The sequence below is a fragment of the Piliocolobus tephrosceles genome, chromosome 10 (genome assembly GCF_002776525.5).
Source record: "Piliocolobus tephrosceles isolate RC106 chromosome 10, ASM277652v3, whole genome shotgun sequence".
Lineage (NCBI taxonomy): Eukaryota > Metazoa > Chordata > Mammalia > Primates > Cercopithecidae > Piliocolobus > Piliocolobus tephrosceles.
The window spans coordinates 87,972,623-87,987,847 of NC_045443.1; positions in this window are offsets into that span (position 1 = coordinate 87,972,623).

A 15,225-nucleotide genomic window follows, 5' to 3' on the forward strand; every position below is an offset into this window, starting at 1 on the left:
GCATTGAGTGTCTATGACTTTTCCCGGCATACAGTGCAAGCTGTTGGTGGATCTACCATTCTGGGGTCTAGTGGATGGTGGCCATCTCCTTACTGCTTCAATAGGCAGTGCCCCTGTGGGGACTCTGTGTGGGAGCTCTGACACCACATTTCTCTTTTACACTGCCCTGGCAGGGGTTCTCCATGAGAGCTCCACCCCTGCAGCAAACTTCTGCCTAGAAATTCAGGCATTTTCATATATACTTTGAAATGTAGGTGAAGATTTCCCAACCTAAATTCTTGACTTCTGTGTAACCACAGGCCTGATACTATGTGTAAGCCACCAAGGCTTGAGACTTGCACCCTGTGAAGGAATGACCCAAGCTGTACCTCGACCCCTTTTAGCAATGACAGAAGTTGAAGCAGCTGGGACGCAGAGCACCATGTCCCTATGCTGCATGGCAGAGAAGGGATCTGGGCTTGGCCAACTAAATCATTTTTTCCTCCTAGGTCTCTGGGCCTGTAATGTGAGGGGCTGCTGTGAACATCTCTGACATGCCCTGGTGACATTTTCCCTATTGTCTTGGGGATTAACATTTGGCTCCTCATTACTTATGCAAATGTAGCTGGCTCGAATGTTTCTCCAAAAAATGGATTTTTCTTTTCCATTGAATCCTTAGGCTGCAAATTTTTCAAACTTTTATGCTCTGCTTCCTCTTGAATACTTTACCTCTTAGAAGTTTCTTCTGCCACATACCCTAAATCATCTAAAGTTCAAAGTTCCATAGATTTCTAGGGCAGGGGCAAAAATGCCAACAGTTTCTTTGCTGAAGTACAGCAAGTGTAACTTTTATTCCAGTTTTCAACAAGTCTCTCATCTCTATCTGAGACCACCTCAGCCTGGACTGCATTGTTCATATCACTATTAACATTTTGGTCAAAGCTATTCAATAAATCTCTAGGAAGTTCCAAACATTACCACACCTTCCTGTCTTCTTCTGAGCCCTCCAAAATGTTCCAACCTCTGCCTGTTACCCAGTTTCAAAGTCACTTCAACATTTTTGCTTATCTTTATAGCAGCACCCTCCTCCTTGTACCAATTTACTGTATTAGTATGTTCTCATACTGCTATGAAGAAATACTTGAGACTGGATAATTTATAAAGAAAATTAGTTTAATTAACACATAATTCCACATGGCTGAGGAGGCCTCAGGAAACTTACAGTCATGGGGAAGGCAGCTCCACTAGGAAGGAGGTTGGCAGGGTTGCAAGAGAGAGAATGAGTGCTGATTGAAGGGGAAAGCCCCTTATAAAACCCATCAGATCTTGTTAGAACTCGCTTAGTATCATGAGAACAGCATGGGGAAACTGCTCCCATGATCCATTTATCTCCTTCTGGTCCTGCCCTTGAAATGTGTGGATTATTACAGTTCAAGGTGAGATTTGGATTGGGACACACAGTCAAACCATATCACAACCCTACTGATGCATGTGACTTCTATGAGTCTTAGTTTAAAAAAACAACAGAAACATTGACAGTAATATGTGCGTTTGTTTATGATTTCATGTTTGTGAATTGAATTCCAAGGAAGAGTGTAAGATCAAATGATTTACAAGAAGTAAAGCAAAATATTTGTTCTTCCTCTTCTAGAGGTTTGTTATTGTTGCTTCACCTTTTAGTAATACAAGCAAGGTTTAATTGTGTGGAATTCTTGTACCAATTCACTGGAAAGTACTGCATGAAGCCAGAACTTCTGCTTAACATTTGGTAAACAGAGTTTTGAGTTGAGTGTTGTGTTTCTGTTTCTCAAAGAGTGATTCAAAGGTTACCTGCATTATAAATTCAGAAGAGTTTTTGAGATAGATCCCTATGACCCAATACAAATGTAAGGGACTAGGACTTTTGTGGATTTTGCATTTTATTTGATTAAACTCCATAGATAATTCTCATATACGACACACTTGGCTTATTTGTCTTTATTCTTATTAAATAGTCACAAATTTTAAAGTTATGACCTTAATTTCAAATATATGACCTTATTCACTTTCTTTTAATTTCTATATACAATGATCCCATTGCCAATATTTTCTATACATTCTATATTTCTGAGTTCCTTCTTCAATAAAGTTATGTTTAATTTAAAAGTAAAACCATTATAATAATTTTCCCATCATTTTTAACATTTAAATCATACTCATATCTGGTATTTAACCTGATGACTATATAATTATTTTCCATGTTATTTTTTCCTTAATTTGATTTTAGTATTACTCAAATGATTTTGTTAATTTATAAAGAATTTATTTATTGACTATTTCCTCTGTTTTTATGTTCTCCTATTTTAAGGCAACTTAAAAGAATTTTGTATGTTTTTAACTTAAAGGAATCTTTTAATGAAAATGTTATTTATTCATTTTATTGTTGAGGGCATTTGGTTGTTCGTGGCTTTAAATCTTCATAGTGTTGGTATGAACATACTAGTATATGTTAATTAGTGAATATATGTATAAATTTATGATATATATGTATATATTTTTCTGGGTGAAATTATAGGGCCATAGATTGTACATATCATGCATATATCTGGGTGTAGTAAAAAATAACAGTTTTTAAATGTGGAAATTATAGGAGTACAATTTCTCGAATTCATTAACAATACTTTTCATTTTAATCCTTCTGTAGGTGTAAAGTAGAATTTTTTTAATTTTTAATTTTAATTTTTCTAGGTACATAGTAGGTGTATGTATTTACAGGTTACATGAAATATTTTTTACAGGCAGGCAATGCGTAATAATTACATCAGGATAAACGGGGTATCCAACACCTCAAGCATTTATCATTTGTGTTACCAACAATGGGATTATACTCTTTTTTTTTTTTTTAATTTACAATGAAATTATTTTTGACTATAGTCACCCAGTTGTGCTAGCAAATATGTCTGCTTCATTCATAACTAATTTTTCATACCCATAGCCCTTCCTACTCCCTTCTACACCTCCTCCTACCCACTACCCTTCCCAGCCTCTGGTTACTATCCTTCTACCTTCTTATCTCCATGATTTAATTGCTCTCATTTTTAGCTCATATAAATATGTGAGGACATGTGAAGGACATCTCTCTGTGCCTCCCAGCCTTAAGTGATCCTGTCACCTCAGCCTCTCGAGTAGCTGGGAATACAAACATACACCACTACGCCCAGATAATTTTTGTATTTTTTGTAGTAAATGGGTTTCACCATGTTGTCCAGGCTGGTCTCAAACTCTTGCACTTACATGATCCACTCACCTTGGCCTCCCAATGTGCTGGTATTACAGGTGTGAGCCACTGTACCCAGTCATCTCATTCTTGTTTATGACTGAATAGAATTCTGCTGTGTATAAGTACCACATTTTCTTTATCTATTCATCTGTTGACCAACACTTAGGTTGCTCCCAAATTCTGGCTATTGTGAATACACATGGGAGTGCAGATATCTCTTTGATATGCTATTCCTTTTTATTTTGGGTATGTATCTAGGAAGGAAATTGCTGGATTATAAGGTAGCTCTGTTTTCAATTTTTTGAGAAACTTCCTCACTGTTCTCCATAGTTGTTGTACTAATTTACATTCCCACAAACAGTATATGAGGGTTCCTTCCATTTTCTCTGCATCCCTGCCAGTATTTGTTATTGCCTGTTTTTTGGATAAAAGCCATTTTAACTGGGGTGAGATGATATCTTATCATAGATTTAATTAGCATTTCTCTGATGATTAATGGTGTTGAGCACATGTTTACATGCTGTTTGCCTTTTGTATGTCTTCTTTTGAAAAATGTCTATTCAAATCTTTTGCCCATTTTTAAATTGAATTATTAGATTTTTTTCCTATGGAGTTGTTTGAGCTCCTTGTGTATTCTAGTTATTAATTCTTTGTCAGAGGGATAGTTTGCAATTATTTTCTCCCATTTTGTGGGTTGTCTCCTCATTTTGTTGTTTTATTTCCTTTGTTGTGCAGAAGCTTTTTTTTTTTTTTTTTTTTTTTTTTTGATGGAATCTTGCTCTGTTGCCTCAGGCTGGAGTGCAGTGGCAGGATCTCAGTTCACTGCAACCTCCACCTCCCAGGTTTAAGCAATTCTCGTGCCTCAGCCTCCCAAGTAGCTGGGATTACAGGCACCCACCACCATGCCTGGCTAATTTTTGTATTTTGTATTTTTAGTAGAGACTTTGTTTCACCATCTTTACCAGGCTGGTCTTGACCCCCTGATCTCATGATCCACCCACCTTAGTCTCCCAAAGTGCTGGGATTACAGGCGCAAGCCACTGCACTTGACTTTTAATCCATTTTCTATTTTTTTTATATATAGCCAGAGATAGGGACCTAGTTTTGTTCTCTTCATGTGGGTATTCAATTTTCCCACTACCATTTATTGAAATAACTCTCCTTTCCCCAATGTATGTTCTTGGTGATTTTTTTTTAAAATGAGTTTACTGCTGATGTATGGATTTGTATTCAGATTTATAAATTCTGTTCCACGGATGTATGTGTCTGTTTTTATGCCAGTACCATGTTGTTTTGGTTACTACAGCTCTGTAGCATAATTTAAAATGAGGTAATGTGATTCCTCCAGTTTTGTGAGTTTGCTTAGGATATATTGGGTTATTCTGAGTATTTTGTGGTTTCATAGAAATTCTATGATAGTTGTTTCTATTTCTGTGGTTAATGCCATTGGTATTTTGATAGAGATTGCATTAAACCTGTGTATTTCTTTGGATAGTATTGACATTTTAACTATATTGATTCTTCCAGTCCATGAACATGCAATATCAATCCATTTTTGGTGTCTTCTTGAATTTTTTGAATCAATGTTTTATAGCTTTTATTGTAGAGATAAATCACTTCTTTGGTTAATTCCTAGGCATTTTATTTTATTTACAGCTATTGCAAATGGGATTACCTTACTGATTAATTTTTCAGATTGTTTGCTTTTGGCATATAGAAATGCTACCAATTTTTATGCTGATTTTGTATCCTGACACTTCACTGAATTTGTTCATCAGTTCTAACAGTTTTTATTGGTGAAATCTTCAAGTGTTTTCAAATATAAAATTATATCATCTGGAAACAAATATAATTTGATTTCTTTCATTTCAATTTGGATACCTTTTACATTTTCCTTTTGTTTCATTGCTCTAGCTAGGACTTCCAGTGCTATGTTAAATAACAGTGGTAAAAGTGGCATCTTTGTTGTGTTCCCAACCTTGAAAGAAAGGCTTTCCATTTTTGTTTTCATTCAGTATGATATTAGCTATGAATCTGGCATATGTGACTTTTTTATGTTGAAGTATGTTTTTTCTATTCCCAGTTTTTTGAGGGTTTTGATTATGAAGGGGTTTTGAATTTTACCAAATGCTTTTCCAGCATCAATTGAAATAATCACATGGTTTTTGACCTTCCTTCTGTTGATATGATGAATCACATTGATTGATTTGCATATGTTGAACCATCTTTGCATCCCTGAGATAAATGCCACTTGGTCATGATGAATTATCTTTCTGATATATTGTTGAATTCAGTTTCCTAGTAGTTTGTTGAGGATTTTTGCATCCATATTCATCCGTTATATTGGTCTCTAGTTTTCTTTATTTATGTGTCTTTGGTTTGGGTGTCAGGGTAATACTGGCCTTATAGAATGAGTTCAGAAGTATTTCCCCCTCCTCTATTTTTTGGATTAGTTTGAGTAGAATTGGGATTGGTTTGTCATTAAATGTTTCACACAATTCAGCAGTGAAACCACTGGGTTAAGGGCTTTAATTTACTGAGACACTTTTTATTTTTTATGGCTACAACCTCTTTACTTATTATTCATCTGTTTACATTTTGGATTTTTTCAAGCTTCAATTTTGGTGGGTTGATGTGTTTAGGAATTTATTCAACTCTTCTAGATTTTCCAATTCATTGGCATATATTTGCTCATAGTAGCCACTAATGGTCCTTTCAATTCCTGTTTTGTCAGTTGTAATGCCACTTTATATCTGATTTTATTTATTTGAGTCTTCCTTCTTTTTTCTTAGTCTGGCTAAAGGTTTGTTAATTTTTTTATTTTTTCAAAAATCGACTTTTTGTTTTTTGTATTGTTTTTGTCATATCAGTTTCATTGATTTCTGCTCTGATTTTTATTATTCCTTTTCCTCAAATAATACTGTGTTTAGTTTGCTCTTGCTTTTTTATTCCCATAAGATGCACCGTTCAGTTGTTTATTTGAAGTTTTTCTTATTTTCTGATGTAGGCACTTATTGCCATAAAATTCCTTCTTAGTACTGCTTTCACTGTATCCCATAGGTTCTGGTATACTGTGTTTCCATTATCATTTGTTCCAATAAATTTTTAAATTTACTGCTTAATTTCTTTATTGACCCACTAGTCATGCGGGAGCATATTGTTTAATTTTTATGTATTTTATAGATTCCAAAATTTGTCTTGTTGTTGATTTCTAGCTTTATTTTGTTGTGGTCAGAGAAGGTGCTTGATATTTCAATTTTAAAACCTTTTTAAAACTTATTTTGTGAGCTAACATATGGTCTGTCCTTGAGAATAGTCCATGTGCTGAGGAAAAGAATGTACGTTCTGTAGCCACTGAATGAAATGTTCTGTAATATCTATTAGAAACCACATTTCTTCAGTGTTTTTTTTTTTTGTCTGAAAAAACCTGCCCAGTGCTGAAAATGCAGTGTTGTTCTCTAGGTATTATTCTATTGGGGTTTCTATCTCTCTCTTTATTATCAATATTTGCTGTATATGCTTGAGTGCTCCAGTGTTGAGTATATATATATATTTATGACTGTTATATCCTCTTGCTGAATTGACCCCTCCCTCTCTCATTATATACTAACCTTCTTTGCCTCTTATAGTTTTTGTCTTGAAATCTATTCTGTTTGATATAAGTGCAGCTACTCCTGCTCGTTTTTGGTTTCCATTGGAATAGAATATAATTTTTCATCACTTTATTTTCAGTGTACGCATCTCCTTATAGGTGAAGTGTATTTGTTATAGGCAACAGATAATTTGATCTTGTTTTTTATTTATTCATTCAGCCATGCTGTACTTTTGATAGGAGAGTTTTGTCCATTAACATTCAGTATTATTATTGATAAGTAAGGACTTACTCCTGCCATTTTATTATTTGTTTTCTCATTGTTTTGTGGTCTTATCCTCCTTCTTTCCAGCCTTCCTGTCTTCCTTTTAGTTAAGGTGATTTTGATGGTATGATTTAATTTATGCCTTTTCATTTTTTGTGTATCCATCATTTTTTTTATTTGAGGTTACTATGAAGTTTGCAAATACTACCTTATAACCCATTATTTTAAGCCAATAACAACATAACACTGTTTGCATAAACAAGCAAACAAGAAAAAGGAAAACTAATAAAAATTCTACAACTTAATTCCCCACTTTTTACCTTTAAAATTTCTACTATTTTACTGTCTATGTCTTAAAAAGTTAATGTAGTTATTTTGTTTAATTGGTACATTGTTTAGTTTTTCTGCTTAAGAATTGCTTACACACCACGGTAACAGTGTTATGATACTGTGCTTTTTTCTATGTATTTACTAGTAGTAGTGAGTGAGTTTTGTACTTTCAGATGTTTTATTATTATTAATGTCCTTTTCTTTCTGATTAAAGTACTTTCTTTAGCATTTCTTGTAGGACAGGTCTGGTGTTGATGAAATTCCCCAGCTCTTGTTTGTCTCAGTACATCCTTATTTCTCCTTCATGTTAGAAGGATATTTTAACAAGATATACTGCTCTAGGGTAATTTTTTTCTTTCAACACTTTAAATATGTCATGTCATTCTTCTGGTTTGTAAGGTTTCCGCTGAAAAGCATGCTGCCAAACATACTCAAGATCCATTGTATGTTATTTGTTTCTTTTCTCTTGCTGCTTTTAGTATCCTTTCTTTATCCTTAACACCTTTGGGAATGTGATTTCTAAATGTCTTCAGGTAGCCTTCTTTGGATTAAACATGCTTGGTGTTGTATAACTTTCTTGTACTTAGATATTGATATCTTTCTCTTGGTTTGGGAAGTCCCCTGTTAGTATCTCTTTGAGTAGATTTTCTAATCTTATCCCTTTCTCTACCTCCTCTTTAAGGCCAGTAACACTGAGATTTGCCTTTTTGAGGGCACTTTTAGATCTTGTAGGTGTACTTCATTCTTTTTTATTCATTTCTTCTTTTGTCTTCTCTATGCATTTTTAAATAGCCTTTCTTCAAGCTCACTAATTCTTTCTTCTGCTTGATTAATTCTGCCAATTGCGTTTTCAACTTCATAATTTCTGCATAACTTTTAAAAATTATTTCAATCTCCTTGTAGATTTATCTAAAAGAATTCTGAATTCCTTTATGTTATCCTGACTTTTTTTTAGTTTCCTCCAAAAAGCTATTTTGAATTCTCTGTCTGAAAGTGTACATATCTCTGTTTCTCAAGTAATGGTCCCTGGTGACTCATTTAGTTGATTTGGTGAGGTCATGTTTTCCTGTATGTTCTCGATCCTTTTGGATGTTCGTCTCTGTCTGCATATTGAAGAGTTAACTCTTTAATGTAGTCTTTGTAGTCTGGGCTTGTTTGTACCTGTCCTTCTTGGGAAGGCTTTCCAGGTATTCAAAAAGACTTAGGTGTTGTGATCTAAGCTGTACTTACATTAGGGGCCACACCAAGCACAGTAACACTGCGATTTGTGCAGACTCATGGAAATGCCACCTTGGGTGTCCTGGATAAGTTACAGAAGAATTGTCTGGATTATCAGGCGGAGGCTCTTGTTCTCTTCCCTTACTTTATTCCTAACAAATGGAATCTCGCTCTCTATTCTGAGCCACCTAGAGCTGGAAGTATGGTGACACAGGTACCCTTGTGGCTACTACCACTGGGATTGTGCTGGATCAGACCTGAAGCTAGCATAGCACTAAGTCTTTCCTAAGGCTCACTGTAACTACTACCTGGCTGCCTATGTTTGCTCAAGGCCCTGGGGCTCTACATGAGCAGGTGGTGAAACTATCCAGTCTTGTGCCTTTCCCTTCAGAGTAGCAAGTTTCCCCGGATCTTGGTGAGTCCAGAGGTGCTGTCCAGGGGCCAGGAATTATAGTCAAAAACCTTAGAAGTCTACCTGGTGTTCTGTTGTACTGTGGTTGTGCTGGCCATCAAAATGTCTTCCCTCCCCTTTCCATCACAGAGGAACCTCACCTTGTTTTCACCACCTCCACAGACCCACAGGAAGTACTGCTGGACTATTGCCAGTGTTACCTTAAGGCCCAAGGGCTCTTCAGTCAGCTTGTGGTGAGTGCTGCCTGGCATGGGACTCACCCTTCAGGGCAGTGGGCTCCCCTCTGGCCTAGGTCAGGTCTGGAAATGCTGTCTAAGAGCCAATGCGTGGAATTGGAGACCCCAAGAACCTGCTTGGTGCTCTACCCCTTGTGACTGAGCTACTGGTACCTAAGGTATAGGACAAAGTCCACTTTAAATTTTCCTTCACTTTTCTCAAGTAGAGAGAGTTTCTCCCCATAGCCACCACATCTGGGAATGTGCTGAGTCTCAACCAAGGCCCACAGCATACTACCTAGGTATTGCTGCTGGTTATTTAGCTCCCAAAAGGTGTTTACTCAGCAGGTGATGTGTCCTGCCAGGAATGGGTCCTTCCCTTCAAGGAAGCAGGTTCTCTTCTATCCCAGGTGTGTCTAGGATTATTTTCCAGGGCCTGCCAACAGGACCTCATGACTCTGACTACCACCTTATCTTACTGTGGCTGAGCTGATATCCAAGATGCAAGACAAAGTCTTCTTTATTCTTCCTTCTCCAGTCTTCAAGCAGAAGTCAGGAGTCTCTTCTGGAGCTGCAAACTGTTCACTCTGGGGTTGTGGGAAGGGTGTGCAAGCACTCCCTTGGCTGCCCCAGCTGGTATCTCAGAAGGTCACATGGTCTCAATTCCACTGGCTCTGAGCCCAGCAAAGCCCTAGCACTCACCTAGGATTTGCAAGCCTTATGTCATAGACTGTCTTTCAAGTTTATTTAGAGCACCAGAACACTTTAGCCCATGGGTGAAAAGGCTTGCCAGAACTCAAGTTCTAACAGCTGACATGGGTGATTCCCCTCTAGTTAGGGTTAATCTAAACACTCCCTTCATTGGGGTGTGGGGAGATAGGGGAGTTAAGCCTTGTTTTGTTTGCCACTGTGACAGGTCAGCACTGAGTTCAATGCAATGTCTCACAATTGCTGTGCTTACTCTCTCCGAAGTGCTCAGATTCTCTCTCTGCGCCACAGGGCTGCTGCTGGGGGATGGAGAAGAGATGACATTGGTGATTCAAGACTCTTCCCTATCCTCTTCAATGCCTCTTTCAGTGTAGGAAGTTAAAATCAGGTACTGTAAGTGCTCACCTGATTTTTTTTTCTTCTTAAGAAGATTTTGTGTGTGTGTGTGTGGATAGTTGTTAAATTGGTGTCCTTGTCGAGGGAACAATTGGTGGAGTCTTCCATTCAGCCATCTTGCTTCATTCTCTGTGTAATGTGATATTAAAATGTCATCTTAGTTTAATATATTTGAAGAAAAGGAAATTGTGAATGTTTGCATGCATTTATTGACTACTTGAATATTTTCTTTTATGAAATATTTTTTAAACCTTTGCTCATATTTCTGTTGATTGCTAGTATTCTTCCTATTTTTGAATGCATGACTCAGCAATAATTTTTCCTATTTTTTGAATGCATACTCAGCAAAATGCTCAGCAGTTGGTCAGCATTCTAAGTGTTACTTAATATTTAAGTGTGTAATTATTACTCATGATGTTTTGTGTTACATTTGTTCACTATTTTAATTTTTGAGAGGATATATAGAGATGGATATTGTTATAGACTTAAACATATGTATCTGCAGAGAGAATGAAAAAAATATGAAAAGTAATTTTCCTCACCACTCCTAACATCATGGTGACATATGTTTTATTTTTTTAACTCTCTGAATCTTATTTCTCTGAGCTGTCTCAACATATGTCAGAAAAAGCATTTGAAAAAATTCAAGCATCCCTTCATGATAAAAACCCTTAACAATTTAGACAACTGAGAAACATACCCCCACATAATAAAAGCTATATATGTCACACCCATAGCCAACATCATATTCAGCAAGGAAAAGTTGAAATAATCCACCCTACATACTGGAACAAGACAAAGATGCCCACTTTCACTAGTCTTACTTAACACAGTGCTGTACGTCCTACCTAAAGCAGTCAGACAAGAACAAAAATAAAATGCATCCAGATTGGAAAGGAGAAAGTTAAAATATTTCTATTTGCTGATGATATTATCTTACATCTGTAAAACCCTAAATACTTCTCCAAAAGGCTCCTAAATTTGATAAATTATGTCAATAAAATTTCAGAATATAAAATCATTTTACACAAATCAGCGGCATTTTAATATACCACTTAAAGCCAAGAACTAAATCAAGAGCCCAATCCTATTTAAATATCCTATTTACAATAGCTATGAAAAATAAAATACCTAGGAATACAGGTAGTCACAAAGGTATAAAAGTCTCCACAAAGAGAAGTATAAAACATTGATGAAATAAATTATAGATGATGCAAACAAAGGAAAAAGCACCCAATGTGCATAATTGGAAGAATCAATATTATTGTAATGATCTACTGCTCAAAGCAATCTACAGACTCAGCATAATTTCTGTGAAATTACCAATATCATTCCCCACAGAATAAGGAAAAAAATGTCTAAAATTCATGTAGAATCAGAATAAATCTAACATAGCCAAAGCAATCCTATACAAAAAGAACAAAACGTGAGGTTTCACAATTACATTACCAGATTATATTACACTAAACTATACTACAAGGCTATAGTAAACAAAAAAGCATAGTGCTGGTATAAAAATAGACATATAGACCACTGGAACAGAAAAGAGAACTCAGAAATAAAGCCACACAACTACAACCAATTGATCTTTGACAAAGCTAACAAAAATAAACTCTGGGGAAAGGACACCCTATTCATTAAATGGTGCTGGAAAAATTGGAAGGTCATCTATAGAAGAAAGAAACTGGATCCCTTTCTCTCAGCATATACAAACCTTAAGTTAAGATAAATGTTTAAATGTAAGACCTAAAACTGTAAAAATCCCAGAAGAAAACCTAGGAAAAATTCTTCTTGACATTGGCCTAGACAAATAATGTATGACTAAGTCCTCAAGAGAAAATGCAAAAAAACAAAAGTAGACAAGTGGGACTTAATTAAACTAAAGAGCTTAGCACAGCAAAATGATCAACAGAGTAATCAGACAACCTACAGAATGGAAGAAAATATTTATAAACAAACATCTGACAAAGAGCTAATACCCAAAATCTACAAGAAACTCAAACAACTCAATAAAACTGAAAAGTTCCCCCCAAAACCTCATAAAAAGTGAGCAAAAGGCATGAACAGACACTTCTCAAAAGAAGATATACGAGTAACCAACAAATATGAAAAATGCTCAACATCACTGATCATCAGAGAAATGCAAATCAAAACCACAATGAGACACCATCTCACATCAATTACAATGGCTATTATTAATGTCAAAAACCAGCAGATGTTGGTGAGGATGTGGAGAGCAGTATGGAAATTTCTCATAGAATTAACATTAGAACTGCCTTCCAGTTCAGCAATTTTATTACTGGTTTTCTACAAAGGAACAAAAACCATTATATCAAAAAGATAACTGCATTTGTATGTATATTGCAGCATTATTCACAATAAAAAAGTCACAGAATTAGGCCTGGTGCAATGGCTCACATCTGTAATCCCAGCACTTTGGGAGGCTGGGCAGACGAATCACCTGAGGTCGGGAGTTCGAGACCAGCCTGACCAACATGGTGAAACTCCTTCTCTTAAAAAAAAAAAAAAGTTGTGAATGGTGCACACCTGTAATCCCAACTACAGGGGAGGCAGAGGCAGAAAAATCACTTGAATCCAGGAGACGACGGTTGCAGTGAGCTGAGATCACACCACTGCACTCCAGTCTGGGTGACAGAGTGAAACTCTGTCAAAAAAAAAATGAAATCAACCTAGGGACCCATCAATGAATGATTAGATTTTTTAAAGTGGTATAAATATACCATCAAATACTACTCAGACATAAAAGTAAAATAAAATCATGTATTTTGCAGCAACATGGATGGAACTAGAGTCCACTACCTTAATGGCTCAGAAACAAAAACTCAAAAGCCACATGTTCTCATTTATGAATAGGAGCTAAACAGTGAATACACATGGATATACAAAATGAAATAATAGACATTGGAGACTCCAAAGGGTGGAAGGATGGGAGAGGGATAAGGAATAAATTACCAGCTATTTAGCACAATGTACACTATTTCGGTGACTGGTACACTAAAAGTCGAGACTTAACCACTGCACAATATATCCATACGCTTGTATACCTGGATTTATATAAATATGTAAAAAGCAAAAAACAAAAACGTGTCAGTGTTCATTGGTTTATGAAAATGGCAGGATTTAGAATTATTTTTATATGACCTTATCACCCATTACTCCTATATATATAAATAAGATTTGTTATTTACTGTTATTGTTGTATATATTTAACTCATTATACTTTCCCCACTGTGCAGCACAGTTTAGTTAACTCACTTTTAGTATTTTATTATATTTAATCTACTGGCTTTTTACATATTTTTCATATTATTCTTGTAATGCCTGCTTTGGAGATTACAATATATATATCTTAAAATTTTTATAATCAACATAGAGTTAATTTTAGACTGCATTATGAAAAATGTAGGCATTTTGCAACTATGTAAGCTATTTATGCCTTCTTCTGTCCTTTCTGCTGTAGTTATCATAATATAGTCCTATATACATTTTCTTCATATATTTGAGTTTTAGCAGTTAGCCTCTATAGGCACCCTGTTATCTGGTTTCTCAAGCCAGAGAGATGACAGCATTTCTTCAAAACATTGGTTACCCTGCACCACATAGCAGCAACAATCTGTCCTCAGGCCATAGCTTCCACATATCAATTCCTATTAAAGAAAAACTTTCATTCATTTGTGATGAAATTTTAAATGTTTTAAAACCCCTGTTGAAAGGTAAGTTGGTAATATAAAACAAAATATGATTCTGTATAACAGGATTCCAAATGCTAAGTAAACTTAGGAGTTAATATGTAGAAAAATAAACATATACACTATGATTTTATCATTGCAGTATTGGTATTGATAATGGAAATATTTGATATTGATATTAATAAAATATTGATAAATTTGACATAAAACAAAGCACAGGATGGGTGAAAATATTATCATCCATGCTTCAACTGAAAACTATGCAGTCCTTAAAGTTTTGATAACAGATTTATATGTACTGACATTATAAAACTCCATGAGACATCGTTAAGCCAAAAAAACAGATTAGTAAATACAAGGAATTATGTGATTCCAATTGTGTAAAATAGCATGTGTATATCACATGTATAGGGATACTCTGTGAGATATATAGAAGAATTCTAACAACTAAAGTCTCAAAAGTGGGTATATTTGATTCATGGGATATGAGGTGATTATTATAGATCTAAGTAGACAAATTCCTAATGAATTAGATTTAAAACGTCCACATAATTTTACTGTGATAAACACAGAGAAGTGAAATAATATTCTCAACCTAAAAAACCAATAAAATACTAGCAATGACCTTAAAACTCTATAGTCCACAAATAAGGAACTACAAACATAATCCCAAAATTCAAAAAAAAAAAAAAAAAAAAAAATAGGACTCTTACCTTGCAGAAAAAATGGTTAATTATAGATGTGTAAAAATTAATAAGTAGACATACAGTTTGATCATTAGTACAGTTAAAATGGTTGTTTTGGAAACTCCAAATATAATTGTAGTTATTAGTAACAGGAGGTATGAAGGAAGAATAAAGCTCATCTTTTATAGTGTAACAAATCTAATTATTTTCATACTCCCATTGCGTCATTTAAACATTTTTAAAAACACAGATTAAAGTGATTCTAGAGATGATCTTCTCTTTTTTGAAAGGAAATAAGACATTGAGTTGCCTAAGAATAATGATTTCAAGTTAAAGATGGTTCGTTTATTCTGTCAGTCTGAGGTTGACTTGACAGTGATGGATCTAACTTTAGTGTTTCAGTTCTTTACCAGTCAGCATTCTTGGTTTTGAAAACAGAAACTAAAACTGATCAA